Genomic DNA, 19,069 nt, shown 5'->3' with positions numbered 1-19,069 from the left:
TCCTAGGGATGGCTGTATAACATGCTGCAATTTTGGTTTTACTACTGGCAAACTAATGCACCTCAGCCTGAAAACAGTCTCTCTCGTTTGTACATTTACCTCATTGCGTCAATTAAAATAATCCTGACCTGCCAAAAATCTCAAAATGCCCATAAACATGCAAACCCCAAATTTTTGGTACAATTTTTGAATGCCGTTGTTAAGCGGCTGACTGCTAACAGATGCAACAAAGTATATCTTTTGTTAATGTTAAAGGAGCAGTAGAAACATGTAATCTTAAAGGGAAGCCTAAAACATTGAATATATTTTTAAAACATTAAATATATTGAGACTATCTGTTGGGTTCCTAATATTTACTGGGGTTTTAAGAACCTTTCCTTGAGTAATCATGCCTTGGGCTGGAAAAAAAAGAGTTCTCTCAAAAGGCAAGTAACTTCTCTCATTCACTTGTAACAAAAAAAAGATATAGGATGTGAAATGCTGAGTACCACTAGAAAGAAAAACAAGCTCAGGAAGAATTGTATCCACTTATCTTTAGAGGCCTAAAGATTTTCAGCAGCTTCACACTAACTCAAAAGATTTCTATCCTTCTGCCTTTGTTTGCTTCCCTGGCTTCCATTTTTTTCTTTTCTCCTCCTTCACTATACCATATTCCATCCTTTTATAACTGTGCACAAGGCTGGTATCCTGTCTCTTTCTCTACTCCTTATGGATGAAGCAAACTGAGCAACTGTCTCTGGATGACGATGAAAAGTAGCTCCAGTCTGTCCTACCACCATCCACGTTTTCTTTTCCTGTAGATGGAAACCCATCCATCAGCTCATCATAATATGGTTTTACTTCTGGTAAAGTGTGCAGTTGCTTCAGGATTTGGGGTACGAGTTTCTCAGTAATATTTAACATGATGAGAGTTAAATATTTAGGGGAGTTTCTCAGGGGAGTTTCTACAGTAATATTTAACATGAGCCTTGTTACCATTCTTTTTTCATTAGTCTTTTTCTTTTCATAAGCTTCCTTACCTTTTGCTGTGTAAGTAAACAAATACACACATCAAAGATAAACAGACACTGTAGATACAAGAGAATGCTACCCTTAGATGACTACTTTGATAAAACTGAATTAGACTGCCCACTACAAGAATACATATTTTGAATTACAAATTAAAAGACACAGTAAAAGACTGATTTCTTGATATATGGAGAAGAAATAAACAAGGTGGTCTGCAGCTTTATAAAGAATTGCTTTTCATGTAATTCTATATATTCTCCTTTGCTCTCATTTTCCATATCCAAGCAAACAAAGCGACAGCTGAACTGAATTAGTGAGCATCCAAAAATATCCAGCCCATCTTTCTTAAAAACACAGAGGGATGTTTCTAGTTTGCCAAAAAAGACAGGGTATTTTTAATACTGCGGTCTTCAAATAAACTGCCTCTTGACTGTCTGAATTACAAGCTACTGTCTTAGGGAGATAAAACAAAGAATACGTGAAAATACAGCCATGTATAGAATGAGCAGCATGGGAATCAGTTGGCAGCCATATCTATACTGTCTCCCATCATATTTTTACTAATTTTTATTCAAACCAAAGGCCTGTAAAGTCAAGAGGATTTTGCCAGAGTAAAATCTCAGTGTCTAACATGGGATTTGTTAGGTTGTTTTGTTTTGTTTTGTTCTACATAAAACTTTTGCTCGTTGTTGCTAATTTGGAGTCATCTGCAGGTATTTTTACCTTCCAAGACCAAGCTGAAATTTTTCCATGGGATTAGGGGCAGAGGAGACAGCAATGGTAAATCTCATGTTGAGGAATTCAAGAGAAACAAAAAATTTGGAAGCACTAGTCATGCTGGAATCCATATATTAACGTCAGAAGACATGCTCTTGTGTGGTGTCAGGGTCTGGAGGACACATATTTGAAATACTGAACCTAGTCATTTATTTACAACAAAAACATAGCCAAAGCCAAGTTTCAAAAAACTGCAGGAATCTTAACTGTTGCAAACTTATCTGTGAGCCAGCACAATGCGTGCTTAGGCCATATAATGAGTATTTACAAGAGCAAAAATCTTTTCCATCATCTTCAAAGGGAGTTAGACATCACGTATGAGTGGTTTAAACTGGAAGAAGTCCATGCATAAAGAAGAGAGAACTTTATGGTTGGCCACAATCATGGAACTTCCCTCTTGCAGGAGAGGATTAAAATAGAACCACATAGACAAGCAACTACAACGTGCAGCATTTGGCGATACCTTCTCATGGATAATACATGCAAATGAATTAAGCAGGAGTCTTTGTTGTTTCTATACTGTGATTATTTCTGGTTTTAAATGCCTGGGTGGTGTTTGCAAACTATGGGCAAAAGGTAACTTGGTAGAATGACAAAACAGATTTGGATTTTGAGGTAGGGCAGGGCAGGGCATTAAAATAAAGTGGTATCTTCCTACCATATAAATGTAGATATGTTTTGAGAGAAAAAAAAACAATTACAGTGCCGTAGGCTGAACTAAAGAAGCATTTGTCTTTTTTTTTTTTTTTTTTTTTTTTTACAAGCAAAACACCTCCAACCATTGCATTTCGCTCTGTTTTGTTTTGCTGCCTGCCCAAACACACTTAAGAAAGACAAGGAAGCCATTGAAGGGCCATACAAGGCTCACTGGGTAGCAAGGCAGGAAAGGTGTAACAATGGCCAGTGCTCAGAAGTCTCCCTTCCAACAAATTAGTCGGGTTTATAGCTTTGAAGGACACCTCACACATTCTGATGGCAGGGCTGTTTGCCAAGCCTGGGGAAAGAAGATCAAAGGGCAGCAGCATTTCAAGAGTAGGAAGCACTGAGCAAGTTCAGAATCACTGCCCTGTGCCTCCAGGAAAACAAGCTGGCTGGCTTGGAGCACCAGCATAGGAAAAGCTGCACCATCTGATAAAGAAGCATGAGCAAGTCAGATTGGTCTGAAATACAGGCATATACATCCTTTTTTGCTCTGCTGAAGTGCAAAATACAATTTTGCGAGTGAATCAGTGACAATTTTTGGAAGGACTTTTCCACTCGCTCCAGCCAGCTGCTAAATGAGACTCTCAAAGAGAAAGCTGTACAGGTACCCATCCATCAGACCTGCTGGGGCCCCAGGGCAGAGCCCAGGAGGCTATCCCCTCACAAGCTGCTGCACTGGAGGATGCATTTGGGCAGAGAGGACAAAACGCCCCACTTTATCCAGTATCCAGCAAGAGCCTGAGAGAAGGAAGGTATGCAAATTGTCCAGGAAAATGTTTCCTTTCAGAAGCGAAAAGCCACAGATCAAAGCTTACTTTTTCTGCTATTACCCTGTATCAAAAAATATGCCTGCAATCATGAGTCAGAGACCTTTAAATAATGTATTATAGGCCCATCTATTTTGAAAAGTGCATTTGGGTACTAAATGAATAAAGATATTAGCTTTATAGATATATATATATATATGTGTGTGTGTGTGTGTGTATGTATTTTATATATATAAATCACTGCTTGATGTACAATGAATTAAAATAAAACACATGCAATGTATCTTTGGAAAGCTTCCATTTGAAACACAACTGAAAAGGCTAAGAATATTTAGTTAGGAAAGAAAATGAATGAAATTAAATCATAAACAGTATATCAGTATACCAAGCACATAAATTTACCTTGTGAAAATTCACAAGCTAATAAAAGAAAATACATTTTGAAAAGAAAATACAGTGCATGAGTGACTGACACTGTCATCAAGACCATTAAATCAATACAACGGAGACAAAGACCAGACGATGCTGGCAGGAATTAAATCAAAAGCACCAGCCTGATTAGAGGATTTAAATTCAGATATAAGTGGGGCTTTGGACAATTTCTTTCTTTAAGGGGTAGCTGGAGTGGTACAGTATTACTACTGACCCCCAACACTTGCCACGCGGGCCCAGCACAGCCCACAGAGGAAGCCCACTAAAGTCCTGTGCCTTTTTCCACAAGATCATTTCTTTGCTCTGTCAAAGGAAATACCTCCTGTTACTGTAATTCTCTTTGAGCACAGGAGTTGATTAGAGTTATCCAGTGGAGCTCACATCACTTTGGATGGGAGCAGACCTGTCACAGGAGGACAACTACGGCTCAGCTGTTCTGCCCGGCCAGCTCTGCTTGCCCACACCAATGTCCTCCAGAAGCTCAGCTGTTCATGGAGTAGACACAGAGCTTTAGCCTCATGCACACTTTTCCCTACTGCCTGCTGTGGGATATCATGTATTTTCATATAAGAATGGTATGCAGTGCTGTGTGAGACTAAACATAGGTGGAGAACTGCACTGATATTGGAGAGAAAAATCCTTTGTAACATATTACAGGTGCACAAATTGTTACTGTCATAAACACTTTCCATCCTTGCCTTCTGTGCAAAGCTTGAGACCATCTTGAGGATAAACAACTTCTCAGAAGGCCATTACCAGCCCTAAATACAATTCATGGAAGGCAGACGTCAAAATTATTTTGATCTTAAATAGTGCATGCCCATTTTCTGCTTTATTGTGAATATAAAAGATATGTGAAATATAAGATAGTCTTAAATCATCAATTTGCACTGAGTTCCCCAAGCATAGCAGGGAAAAGGCTAATGTTAGAGAAGAATAATCTGCTGACTAAATGTATTGGTAAAGCTTTCCTGGCACTACTGTGCAAGAATTCTAAGGAAAGGGATATGAACAGCTTATTTTTGAAGTACTTCACTAAAATCAGCTTCAGTTTGAATATTCAAATTTTAAAGCAATCTTTTTATTGCCAAGCTTGCCTCCAAGAAGAAAAAACAAATAAGGTAGGGGGAGGAGAAAGGACCTCACAGATCAACTTTGCTGTGTGAACTGGAAGCACAAGCTAAATAGTTTTTGGTACCTATTTATTTGCAAATAGAAACATGTGAGAAGAGACATAGGTCCCTGCTCAGCTGTTTCATTGCTGAAACAAAAATGATGGACCACATCTTTCCTAATATTCCACAGCAACAGCATTGCAAATAGCTCTCACAGGGAGCCAACCAACCTCTCTCTATCAGCTGAGAAAACCAGGCACTTGGAGAATGCAGTTACTTTTATCCAAGGTGAGGAGCTCAAGGGCTGCAGTGGATAATACTCCAAAGTGTTCATTTTTCCTCTGCTGATTATGAAGAAAGCCTGGATTCTTCAGTTTCTACTGTACTTGTATTTTCACCAAGAAGCATTTCATTCCATTCATGAAGAAAAACAAGCAAAGCTCTCAGCTCCCAAACTGGAACATTCTTGTCAAAGAATTTAACACATTAGACTGTCAAGATTCAGGAGACTTGATGTGAAAGAACACGACTAAGCAGTGATGACAAAAGGGTAGCTTGACAGCTTATTGACTGAGAATGGCTTTCACACCAGGAGGAAAAGAATAAACATATTTTTTTTGTGTGCCATATATGAAACATGCACTAATATAAATAACCATACAGATGGCTGACTCTATGGCAGACCTTACAGATAATTGCAGGGCAAAAAATAAGTTTCAAGCCACAAAATACTTTTTAAACATTCGGCCATCATCTAAAGATCATGAGGGAGATGGAAAAGCTGGAGATCAAGGATATGGTTTTGAATGCAGAGTCCAGAGAGTCAAGCCCCTCTGAAAAGGCTTGGAGCCCTCCTGCTTCTTACTTCCCTAATGATGCAATGTGGCTTAACAAAACCAATTCTGTCTCCTCAGAAGCCCTGCTTCTGTTGTGGCATGCTACATGCCATGACATAATCAATTCTCTGTTCTGTTCTAAACTCAAAAAATAGTTTTGTGTTAGCCTATACAGTTTCCAGAAAGTGACACTAGGTCAAGCTCTACACAGCAGAAATGTCCCTGCTCTGAAGTGCTCTGCTAAATTTTTATCTATCCTCTTCCTGGCTTCTTACTATTCCTGCCTTTCTGTTATGAATTGTTTTCTGATGTGTCAGACTAATTGAATATATGTCATGCAGGAAGGCAGATTGCTTTTATTTGCTCTCCTGTCCAGCTGTAACCAATCCCTCTGTCACTCTTCTAAATATTCTCTTTTCATTTTAAAGCTTGCTACAGCATTTGTGTTGCTCTTAGTGATGTATGAAATTCTCTCACTCCCTTCTCCTTAGCAGCCCCTGGCTACATGCATCCATGCAAAGTAGAAATGTTGACATAAGGTACAGGATGGAGGGGAGTGTGATCAGAGTCTGAGAACGCCACCTCAAGCGTCCTTGAAGAACTTACAAGATTTACAAGGGGTGCACTGGTTGATCTGAGAAGCTGGATGCTGCCTGCTGCTTCAAAAAAAAACACAAATTACTATTTTTTCAAGGTGTTACCAAGGGATGCATAGTCCATTTATAGAAACACATAACACATTGGTGGCCCATGACCCAGGCTAAAACTAAACTAAACTAGGAAGAGAATTAATAAAAACCATTTTGCATCAAGACTCCAGGGTCTACAATTAAAAAGAAGGGATTTTCTTCTGTATAGTTTGCTAATACTTTTTGGTAGTTATGAATAAAGAGCCACCCTTAAACAGAGTGCTTGGATAGCATCTTTAAGCCGGCTCTTTCATTCCTTTTGGGGAACCTGAACAACAGCAACCATGATAAAAGCAACTTCAAGTCACAATAAATATTTTGTTCCCATTTAATTCATGTTTTCTCAATACAATTGGTGTGTGAGAGGCCAGAGGAAAAGAAATTTGTATACTACAGAGATCATGCTGTCAGGTAGCACATTAAAAATATTTTCTGTGACTGTTCCACAACAATAAAAAATGTTTGCATAAATACATAAGCAACAAAAGAAGGGCTAAGGAGAATCTCTGTCCTTTATTGGAAGCAGGGGGAAACATAGGGACAAAGGATGAGGAAAAGGTTGAGGTACTTAATGTCATCTTTGCCTCAGTCTTTAATAGTAAGACCAGCTGCTCTTTGGGTATCCAATCCCCTGAGCTCAGAGGCAGGGATGCAGAGTAGAATGAAGCCTCTGAATCCAGGAGAAAATGGGCAGTGACCTGCTACACCACTTACACACACAAGTCTATGGGGCTGGATGGGATCCACCCAAGGGATCCACTGAGGGAGCTGGCAGAACTGCTCACTGAGCCACTTTCCATCATATACCAGCTAACCAGGGAGGTCCCAGTTGACTGGAAAGTACAGATGGGCTGAGACAGGATTAGTGGAATGGCAGGTACACCAACCAATTAAAATGAATACGATCTTTTTAGCTTTACCTAAGCTTAGTTGCAACATTTTAATTTGCAAACACCACCTTGAAAGTCTTACCAAAGACCCTTGTGTAGTACACTGTTTTTCTAATAACCAAATCTCTCTTTCTCGCTCTCATTCCCTCACCTCTAAATACAGTACAAAACTCTTAGAGGTGGAAACAATAGAGGAAACTCACAGGTGAAAGAAATCCACTTGGTACACACTGTAATGCTACTATTCAGAGCACAGCAACCACAGCTTAACATGTGTTTTTGTTCAAGATTAGCAAAACTCCAATGAATGTTCCTTTCTTTTTATCAGCACTAAAAATATTCCAACATCCTCATGTCAGCAGTTACGCATTTTCAAAACAGAGATCTCCTATTAGGCTTGTTTATGATCAGCAGAAAACAATTTTGCAATATTTTGATTTTCAGATCCCCCCTCCAAACAGCAAACACCAAGCATTGCTGATATCTTCAAATTTTTAAAAAGTTTTACTTTGTCCAAACAAACATGGGAATCAGTTTTTATTCAAATGTTCAATGAACTCAAGAGTTAGAGTTACAAAGGTCTTTCTTCATGAAGTTGTTTTTTTCTTTTCAGGTTAAACATAGTCTTTTGTATTTATATTGGATAGTAGTCATGGTTTGGTTTGGTTTTCAAAGCATGGTTCTAATCCAACCACTAAATAAAAAAATAAATCCAGAACTGAGCTGTAGCTAAGTGTGAGCATATGTAAAACTGAGCATGCTGAGACCATGCAGGGCACTGTTGATCTTGGATACTCAAAGGAATTTTATTGAAAGTTCAATGATCTTCAGTGGTGACTCCCCCAACCTCTTAATTTTCTGTGTTATCTCAGGATACTTCATGTACAGCAAAATGAAAAAAAAACAAACAAAACTAAGAAACTGAGTCTCAACTCAACTTGTCCAATAGCTCCTGGATAAGTTTTCCCATTTCTTCTCTTAAACTGACAAAATCTAGTGAACTGGGGAAAAGAGAAGGACTACAGGAAAGGAATAGCTTTCTTCAGGGAGTATTCCAAGCTCATCTGCACTTTAATGTAATCCTTTCTTGGGACAGAAAGTCCATTCAGAATGTAAATCTATCAAATATGGGAGTATATAAAAGGCAATGAGAGCACCGTGGGGCAAAAAGAAGGAAAAAAAGTAAGACAGTAAATGTTGCCAGCCATCCCTATTTGCACCAGTGTCCTTGCTAAGGGGCTGCCACTGATGAGGAAAGTTAGGCACCATGGACTACCCATCACCAATATATATCAACATCTGTGTGACATCTACTTGGGGCCAAAATCAAACCTAAGACTGGTGGAGGAAGGCTCTCCACTGCAGCACCATTCTCCACAGTCCTTCCTCTTTCAAAACCAAATTTAACAATGTGAACAGAGGTACTGTCAGCCAGCTAGACACATTTAAAAACGGTATGGTAATCACCTACATATTAAAGGGGGAAGTTGAAGCCAAGATTTTATAGCATGATTAATGGTTTCTGGATGTACAGTTCAAGGTATTGTGAAGAAATGCTGAGTTCAGCTTCTGGAGGAAAAAAAAAAGAGAAAAAATCAGGCTCCTTTAAGCTGAACCAGCTTTGGGTTCCCCAACCACTGTTTTGGGATGCTTGCCATGAAGACCTCGAGAGAACCACCTTCTACCTTGGGAAATTAATTAAGCTGCAATACATCACATTTAAAAGCTGGTGCCCTTGCTTCAGGTTGCACTTCGATCTTTGCTCAGCCAGCCTCTGGGGTGGGGTGAATGTGCATTTAGAGATGGGAAAAATAAAAGGTCTTTCCTGCGGGCCTGGACAGGTGAGTTTCCATGAGGTAAGCAAGGGCGTGAGCCCATGGGCGTGCTGCAACGGCCCCAGTGCCTGCTCCTGCCCTAGGGTGCACACGGGCACCCTCTGCAAGCACGCACACGGTGGGGCCATCCCTGCTCACCCTGCAGCTCCCGGCCCGCGCTGCCTCAGCGCCCGCGCAGCCACTGCCACACGCTCGGCAGGGACAGGCTGGATGCCGACCCCAGCCCCGGCAGTGCTGTGGGGAGCCCCTTCACCCAAGAGGGGAGCGAGCACCACTGCAGGAGAGCAGTGGGCTCATCTGGAGCAGGGTGGGCTTGGCCTGCCTGTGCTGTGTGACACCAGGCAGACATGGGCAGTGTAAGTCAGCTGATTTGCTGGTGGTGACTGTGTGGCATGGGGTCCAAAATCACCTGAGAACATTTGGCTTTGGGCCAGGTCACTCTGTGCCTCTCACATACCAATGATCACTCAAACATCAGTCAAATATTGTTCACTTTGTGACACAACAGCTGCAGCTTGGCATTCACAGATGTCTCTCCGCTCTCCGTCTCTGCTTCCCAAACCTGGGACTGTCCTTTGCTCACCTTCAGAACAGCTTTTCTCTCCAAGCATCCAGTATGGGTGGCAACCAGAGCCTTCTGGCTGAACACCCAACAGAGCAACTGCCCTCCAGCAACAATCCAGTGGTATCAAGTGCCCACTTAGGCACTGCACTGACTTCCACTACCTTTGCTTCCTTGATGGGCTGGGACTCTGAAAGAACTGAGGAACACCTTGGCTGCGCTTGTGGAAGGGGCAGAGATAAGACCAGGTCTGTTTTCATAGAAGACTAAAAGATAAATCAGCAGAAAGGATAAAGGGACAATCTGGACACTGTGATGAGTCTCTGTGCAAAGGCTGCTGAATCCCTGCTGAAAGGGGATTTCAGGGAGCATATGACAGCAAGGAACAGTTGTCTCAGTCCACTAAGCTTCAAGTCTCTCCCTCTCCTGACATCTAATAAGCCCCTCAAAATTGATCTGTGTGTGTGGGGGGGCCATATCAGATAACCACACTGTTTAGCTGCTCCAGGGGATACTTCTGCACCAGAAAAATCCTAACAGCAAGAAATTCAGATCACCTCTGTTCTGGTGCTGCCTGAATACCAGAATGCAGCTGGACAAGATGCTTCCTTTGTCTTAATATTTAACTGCTTGTAGATCTTGGATGTTTTTATGGCTCAACCTGAAACACCTGAAAATGTCTGTGTACTAGGCACACTGGACTCATTCAGCAGAGCCCAGTTTTATGAGTGAGATGAAGCTCAGCCTTCTTTCTACACTCACAGAAGACACACATTCAGGCTTAAAAAAAAAAAACACAAAAAAACCCAAAAAAAACCAAAAAAACAATCCTTCTTTTGCTAACCAAAGACGCAGTCAAATGGCACTGGTAGACTCTTCTCTTTTCTTGGCTCTACATAATTTTCCATGCAGAAAATATTTTATGTACCCGCTGAATTCTTTCTTCCACGGTACTCTGTTAAAACTTTTGATTAGAAGACAAAAAATACATTACTCTTGCAATAGCTGTTTCCACGTACAAGTGGGTCAAGGATCTTCTTCATAGCCACAATACCTATAGTGCAAATATCCTCCAAAGAGAAATATAAATTCCATGGAATTACTGCAGCAGCACTGAAGTGCATAAGCTGCCAAACCATACAAAAAGTTAATAGATTTGTTTATGGACTAGACAAGGTTTAATTAAACCAGGCAGCTCTGAAGAACAGTAAATCCTCTCTCTTTTTGTCTTCCCCTCCCCCACAACCCCTTTCTTTTCTAGAGTATCTTTCTCCTGGTGGCTTTCCTCTTCCTAATAATGCCATCACAAATGACAGATATGTTATCAGTCATCACTGGGATTTGACACATCCTTAATACCTGTCATGACAGCTCTGAAGTCTGCATGCTACTCCATTGTATTCCAAAGCATTTGCAGGAGGTAATGGACACATCAAATACAAGTCAATGGCAGTGCTTTATTGAACTGCTGAAGGCTTGCAATATAGAAGGAGATGCTTTGTGACTATTCAAAATTACGCACATAGTAATTAAATATAAAACAGTATATAATGTGGCAGTGGATTGCTGCCCCCAAACAGAGTCTCTCCTGGTACCTTGGGTCTCTGTTTTACTTTAATAGAGAGCCTAATGCAGAAGTGAGGTGCAAGTCATGGCTAGAACCAGAGTCAACATCAAAGGTGGACACCTGAATTGATACAAAGACAGTGGGATTGTGAAGTGTGTCACTCACAGTAACTATCAATACTGCCAACGAGTAAATGTGAGTGCAGTAGAACATGAGTTTGAAAAGTGTTTCCCTGATGGGGACACAAGGAAAAGACAGCATCTTACCATTGAGCAATAAGGACAAGGGAACACCAACTAATAGGTTTTGTATGAGTCCATTGCTAATGCCTGTTGATTTCTGAGGACCTCTTAATACAGGTAATTTTATTTTATTTTGTTCAAGCCCTCAAAAGAGCTGCAACAGATACAGCACCCCACAGAAAAAAAATCAATACAGAGCTCTCCAAGCAGATAAATTTTCTTTTGATCAAATTTTAGTATTATTTCAGGTCACTCTGGTCATCTATGTGTAATACTTTTCAGGCACCAAAAAAAAAAAAAAAAGAAAATGTTACTTTAACATTTCTTACAAGCCTTAAACTTGCAAAATCTTTCTCTCAGTTGAGCCCAGCTGCTGCAAAGCGTCATATAGCTACAGTCTCTGCCAACAGCATATGAGCTGCATGACAGCAGTGTGATTAGCCATTAGTAAATGCAATGGCTTGTTGTTCTCAATGCATTTACAATTTCTCACAAAAGCAGAAAAAAACACCCCCAACAAAAACAAAAACCCCACACAGATTAGAGACAAAGCAGTCCTGTGTAACTCAAGGCCCTTTCAGCAAGGCAGTAAAGCCAAAGCAGAATTGTGAGCTGGAGTCAAAAGGAAGTGTCCCATTGACATAATGAGCTTTGGAGCAGGTCTGGAGGGAAGAAGACAGGCAAAACACATTCAGCCACCTAAGTGATTTCATGTCCTCTGGACAAAATTAGTTAACGAGCATGTTGTGGTTTAAGAGTCTTGAGGCATTGTTTGCATCTACAAGAAATGGATGAGCAAACTGGGATTCCTTACAATGCAATTTTATTTAGGAGAGATGCAAGGTGCACTTAGGAACAAAGTGGTATTTAGAGGGGTGGGAATATTGTTCTCAGGATGCAGCAAATCCTATTCCAGGGATCTAAACCACAGCAATAACAGCACTGGTCGAGTGTAACCTCATCTTTTCAGCTGAAGCTCTTTCAAAAAGGCTGAAATGTGAAGTATACTTTAGTAGGCTTCTCACCAGATCAGATACTGCCCGTTCTTGAGTGGCCAGCGTAAAAACATTCCACAAATAAACATGGTATCACATTTTCTGGTGATGATTTTATACCAGGGCCAATTACAGATCAAATAAAGTACTGTGAGCTGAGCTTAGGTGGCATGAAGGCAAAATCATGGCAGTGCAGCCCCACTGAGAAGTCTCCCAGCAAATATTCCCTTCTGGCTTCGGTCCAAGGAGCATTACTGCTTCTCCTGCTGCTTACACTCCCCAGTTATTCCTTTCATACACTCTCTCAGCTGTAAGCAAATCAACATGCCAATCCCTTGGGACACATGGCTTAGCTTATACTTAAGACTTGCCATTCTGCTTTGTGCTTTGGACATTGATTTCCATTGTCTCAGCTATCACGCAACAAAAGGGCATTTAATTGCTGTCTCATTTCGTCTAGTGGAGAAGAGGAGAACAACTTTTTCCAGCCCTGATTGATGGCAGCCATTAGTACCTCCTAGCACAATACTGACTTACTAGAAGCATGATTTACATGTGAAGTTCAGTGACACACAAGTAAATCAGATTTGCAGCTATGCTTACTTGAACAACTTCAGAGACAAAATCTTCACATGAAATGAATCTGCAGAAATCCTTACACTGGCCACCTATTCAAAGAGAAAACTTCAAAGATTAAGAAGGTTTGTTGAGACCGTCTAGAAACAAAAGAAAGTTCAGCAGTGAACTGTTTCACTTGTCAAGTGCTCTAGCATGTAGGTGCTTTAACGGTTGTAAAAGGGAAAAAAAAACCTGAAAAAATACCCAACCAACATGATTTATACTTATTTACATACATTCAACATTAGGAAACACTTCATATCCACTAGGTATCAAAATTCCCAATTGCATACTATGAAAGGCAATGCTGAAGAATCTCAAAAACTGTTTCCCCTTTTTGGTGTGAGCATTTTTATTTTCTTTGTGATGGAGGAAAGAAGAAAATTAATATCCACATTTAATATCCTCCATGTTCTGGAAAGCAATAAGCCACATGCCTTGGTGTGCAAGCGAAACTGCTGATAGTGGATTTTTAGTACTTGTTTCATTTTATTAAAAAGCAAAAGGATGCAAATCTCCCTTTCAAAAAAGCAGAGCTCAAGAAACAGCTAGACTAGTGAAGACTCCTTGAAATAGCACCTTTAATCAGTCCTGCTATGTGAAACTTGCAGTAATTTCAGTAAAATTTGTTATAGTTTGATGCAGCTTATCAAAACTTTTAATAATTGTAAAATATAAGATCAAGCACCTTTTGAACACCAGACTTTCCAGTCACAGAAACAAGCTGAGGCACTAGGTATTATCAGACACACCTTTTTTACATTTTTGGAAGATTTACCACAGGAGAGCTAGATTGAGAAAAGCTGACTTTCAGCAAGGCAATGATGTACAGCCAAACATGCAAGCACTCGTGTCATCTGAGCTGTGGGAGCACCAACCCTGGCCAGGCAGAGGCTTTCTGAAACCATGCTAGCTATACCCACAAAAAAACACTTCTGACTACTTTCAGAACATATGCTCTGTTGTTCACATAATTGGTTTAAAATTCCACAGCAAAATTACTCTGCAATTACTTGCTTTCAGTGAGTCCACTTCTTACATTCGCATCCCCCACAGGACCCACCTTTGTTCCTCAGTGATACTCATCTTGCCTGATGTGCATTTCTAAATAAGCTTAAATAGTGGCTATTTCTGTGTTATTTCATGCTTTTTCCTACATTTCGAAAAATCATGATTTTAGGTACATAAATGAGTGTGTGATGGCAGAATGCACATTTTTTGTTTAGAACAGCTGTTTTCACTTTTATTCATTCTGCAGTACATATGCATGGAAAAATGTATTTTGAGTCTTCCTTTCCCATTTGTTTTTAAGGGAAAATAAAACACAGAAGCATCCAAAACAAACAAACAACACCCCCCAAAAACCCCAAATCAAACCAAAAAACTACTAAAAAACCTAAATGAAACCCCTCCCAAACTGGCATGAGGTCAGATATTAAACACTAGAACACAATTGTTTCCTTAACTTGGCTCTTCCTAAATTTTGTTTTCCCCTCCCACTGTTTCCTTTTTCTTTGGTGCCGGGACGGAGACACGTGTTTCTCTTGCTGGAAAGGCTGAGTGTTATATTCCAAAAAGTTCAGTCCACGGACAATTATTACTGGTAACTGTGAGGAAGGTGGCTCACAGGATCCCAGAGTCTCGCCTTCCCCTCCAGGCTTGCACCAGGCTGGAACCAGATCTCTCACCTCCAGGAGCATCACAAGCACCAAGAAAGCTGCCAAAATGGATTTAAACCACTTTGCAGTGGAAGAACAGACCGAGAACCATGTTTGTGCAACCCCTTTATCAATCTTGCTTCAGATCTCTTTGGCCACTTGAGAATAAAGAAGAAGGTTTTACATGCTGGTTTCTGAGAAATCTGCCAAGCCAACACACACTAATCAATGTGAACAGGTCGTGGAAAAGAAGTTGATCAATTCTCTCTGGTCATCCTCAGAGACACAGTCAAACCCACACACCTTCGAGATTCAGGTCAACCACACAGCTGCTCAGCATCCCCTGGGAGACTCAGAATGTAAGTGCAAAATTAGGGCAAGCACAGCAGTAGGCTGCAGCGTGTTGCTGGCAGAGGCACAAACCTGCTCCTCTACCCAGCACACCATCTATAAATAGGTTTATGAATACAGAACCTCTGCCAAGCTATTCTTGCTTTTTTTTCCCTTTGCTAATTTTTAATGCCTCTTGCAAGACTGACTCCTAGAAGTTTTATCTCCATTAGTAGTAATAAACACTTATTAAATGCTCCAGCAATGTCTGAAAGTCTTGATAAATAGCAACAAATTTGTCTAGAAAACCAGAATATGACTTTGCATTTAGAAAACTCTATTGTATTGAAAAAGAAGAAAAAAATGAGCTTACCTGAAAACAGAAAATCCACATGTAAAATCTGTGTGCACACCACAGCTTGGGAAACAAGAATCCACTTCTTCTGGGACTTCAAGAGGAGACAAGGTGGTGTCAATGCTTGCTCTTGTTCAGCTGTGCTCCTGGGGGTACCAGCTGAGCCCCAGAGCTGAGCCCCTCACTCTTTGCACCTGGAACAAGAAGACAGCAGCTCAGCTCCCTCGTCACAGGAGCAGCACAGCATTCCACAGCCCATGCACAGTGAGGGATGCCTGCATTGCCCAACTGCTGCACACTCAACACAGCCTCAGAGAAGGGGAAACTCAGTTGCCATTAGTGATAAGCATGGTTTTCTGCTCCTCTCCACTACAGGTGCCCTCTCAAGATACCCTGGGGACATGCAAAGCACTAGAAAGATATCTACAGAGCATCCTAATCCTCCCTTGGAGGGACCACTTTTCTAGATGGTAACAATAGCCCCATAACAAACCTGCTAAAGCCCAGACGACAGCAAGGACACTTTATGATAAGAATTTCGTTTTGAGCTGCCAGTTTTTGGGTGACCAAGCCAGCCAAGACTAATTTCTAACAGGGACATTAACCAAGGACTTAAATTACCTTGTACTTTCATCTGGTATCATTCTCTTGCATCTCTGTTTTTTCCCTTTCCCTCTCAACCCTTTCATATTTCACCATCCATTTTCAAGGGTGGATGACTAAATGAAGCCCTTTATTAAGGCTCAGTTTTCAAAAGCAATGTCACCTTCCAGTTTTCCTTTGCTTCAGAAATGAGCTTCTAGGGGCATTTTCTTGAAAAGCCTATATCTATACTTATTTAAACTTTCTGGGGAATAATTGAGTAGGGAGAGTAAGGTTTAGCCTGATTAAATTTTTATTTCTATCTAAAAATAAAAGGAAATGCATAGTAAAGAACTAGGAAAGCTTGAGCCTTCCTATTTTTTAAAAACTTCTGAAAGTTGAAGACAAAGGGGACATATTACAAAATTTTTTTTTCCCTTTCAGAATTCCCAAGAAACTTATGACCATGTTCTTAAGTTTTGAGCTATGTAGAGTCGACTGATAAATACTTTATATGTTCAGAGGTAGCTGATCTTATTGGCCCTGATTTGAGCCATAGGACTACATGACCTCTGGGGGTCCCTTCCAAACCAAGTTATCCTATTATTTTTTCCAAGGGAAACGAAGTCTGTACTTTTCAGAAACATAGCCAACCTTTTTTTTCATGTTTACCACCACTTTTACTGTATGCATCTTCTCCAACAATGAACCTTTTAACAGCCGAAATCTATACTCATTTGATATATGAAAAGTCTTTAAGTTATTTCAATTCCAAATTATCAGAGGTATCTTGTCACACAAACTGAAAGGATTTAATGCATTTAGGTTAAACTAGCCTGGTAAGAAAACTAAGAATGAATCCTAAGTCCTCCACTAGGTAACACTAAAGAAGGAAGTGGGTGTAAAAGACAGGTGGTATTTCCTGAAGAAGAAACTCCAACTTTACAGTCATACATTTTCTAGCTGTGATTCTGAAGGCAGGAGACTATTTTTTAAATCAGCTCTCACATCACATGGCTGTCAGCCCTGTCTGCAGCGAAAGCAGTGGAATCCCTTGCACAGTCCACCCCTCTCCCTGCCAGCACCACCCTCTAGTCACACCTCCCTGTGCCAAGGCGCAAGGTCACACAGAGCTCACATCTCCTGTGGATCATCACACAGCCACTTCCTGGCCCTCCAGCTGCCTCCATCGTGGCCGTGTGTCAAACCTTTCAGCTGGCCAACAGCTTTACAGTAAAAAGCTGACTTTTCAAAGAGTTTCTTGGAAGATAAACATTCTGAGGCTTTTTTTCACCCAAAAGTTCTTAAGCATGTGTGATTCTTGATTAATACAAAACAAAAAAACTGCCTTGTGCAATGCAGCAAGATATTTTTCTGTTTCTCTGTGTACCTGCTCTCAGCAGAGAGGAACTGAGACATTATTTAATAGATAAGATATCCAGGAATGAAGTACAGGAATTCCAGTCCTAAAATACCATAAAGACAAGATATTAAAATAAAAAATAAATAGACTTTTTCCATTATTAAGGTGGAGGAATGCTATACAGGGTTGGAAATTTCTCCTCAAATCTAAGTGAGCGAGCCTTATTCCTGTTGCTCTGACATGTCTGCCATTGCTGTCTTCTCCTTTCCCCTTCTCCAAGAACTGCAAATGCCTTCTCTCTTAACCTCAGCAACACACTAGCCATCAGAGTCTGTCACTGCTTCTGCTGCAAGGGAACACTGAGACAAGAAAGGGGTAATCCCCTCAGAAAACCACTCATGTGAGTCTACCCAGCAAGTGGATACATATTCTTTCTTCTCTCATTTTCCAAGAATCACAGGTACTTCTCTATTCTAATAAAATTATTTCAAATACATGAGCACCATGACCACTTTTAAAGTTGAGCCTTAGCTTCACACAGATTCTAAAAGAGACTGTTGTTAGACATGAAGTGCTTTTTCTTCAGCATGCCCATAGTTTGCTTCAAAGCTCATTGTTTAAATAGGAACAGTTGACATGCAAAGTCAAACGGGAATAGCTGTGCATGACGGGCAGCTGGCAGGCAGGTCTACTGAAAGGATGCAGTTCTGCACATGAAGTCACAAGAGTAAGATTCCTAATTATATGCAGTAACCAAGGCATGGAAGAAAAACCAGTTCATCAGTTAGCATCCAGCAGCACAGTGAGGAAGCTTTGTTCCCTTCTCCGGAAAGAGGACAGTCGATACTGCTCATATCAAAGCCTGGATCCACAGCCCTCCAGGCTTAATTAGAAAATCATGAAGAGTACAAAATGGCATTAGACACAAAAATGATCATTTTTCAAGTAAATTTAGTGGAGTGAGCACTCTTACATTTACAATCCACACTGCCTTATCCACCCTTTTTCCCTCATTAATGATACAGAGTTGGCTGCAGATGCAACAAAACCTGTCAGCAACTGCAGGGTGTCCTAAAGCAAGTCTTGCCTATTATTCCAGCTGTATAGATGAAGGTTGCTGACACTGCTAACACCTCTGACATTTTATAATCAATTGCCAACATTTACAGAGGAGAAAATACCACTAGCTTTGAACACATTCAGAAGGAAAGAAATTCTTCTCAATTAATTTTAAACTTGCTCTCTCTGAGCCAAAACATGAAACATGAGGCAACCTAACAAGTCAAATATTAGTGAGATTGTTTTCTGGCAGCCAATGCCATATTCTGTTTGTATATAAACAATTGTAGTTTATCCATCTCTTCAAAATAATTGCAGTATGAATCATTATAAGGACAACGTCAGAGAAAACTGTCAAATACTTGTAGCTGAAGAAAAATAATAATTTAAAAGCAGCTATGAGTATCAGACTATCAGTATGTTGCTAACACCAAATACCTATTGGAGAAATCTAGTATTTTGTGGATTATACTCTTGGAAGAGGAAAGGGGATGACCTTTACCTATACCTTCACTGCTGGTAAAGAATGATGAAGCTCTTGCCATACGCTGCACATTCACCTCGTGCCTCCTTTTCAGAACAGGAACAGAGATTGCTGCCTTTTAAACTAGTCTTACATTGATTTTTAGCCAGCTACAATATTCCACTGCTATAGCTAAGGATGGAGGGCTAAGGAAGAGATTTTAA

At 40.5% G+C, this 19,069-nt stretch overlaps 1 protein-coding gene across 1 annotated transcript in view; it reads right to left on the bottom strand.

Annotated features, from left to right (window-relative positions):
- PLXNB2 (plexin B2) overlaps nt 1-17,692 on the bottom strand; it is a 174,053-nt gene extending 156,361 nt beyond the window's left edge. The window contains exons 1-2 of the mRNA XM_053942941.1: nt 17,351-17,692; nt 15,397-15,572 (exon numbers count right to left, since the gene is read on the bottom strand). The gene's annotated coding sequence lies outside the window, so the exon portion shown is untranslated. The remainder of the gene's footprint in view (nt 1-15,396; nt 15,573-17,350) is intronic.
- Between the last annotated feature and the right edge of the window lie 1,377 nt (nt 17,693-19,069).

This window comes from Vidua chalybeata, chromosome 5, assembly GCF_026979565.1.
Source record: "Vidua chalybeata isolate OUT-0048 chromosome 5, bVidCha1 merged haplotype, whole genome shotgun sequence".
Taxonomy (NCBI): domain Eukaryota; kingdom Metazoa; phylum Chordata; class Aves; order Passeriformes; family Viduidae; genus Vidua; species Vidua chalybeata.
This window is presented reverse-complemented; position numbering and strand designations above follow the sequence as displayed.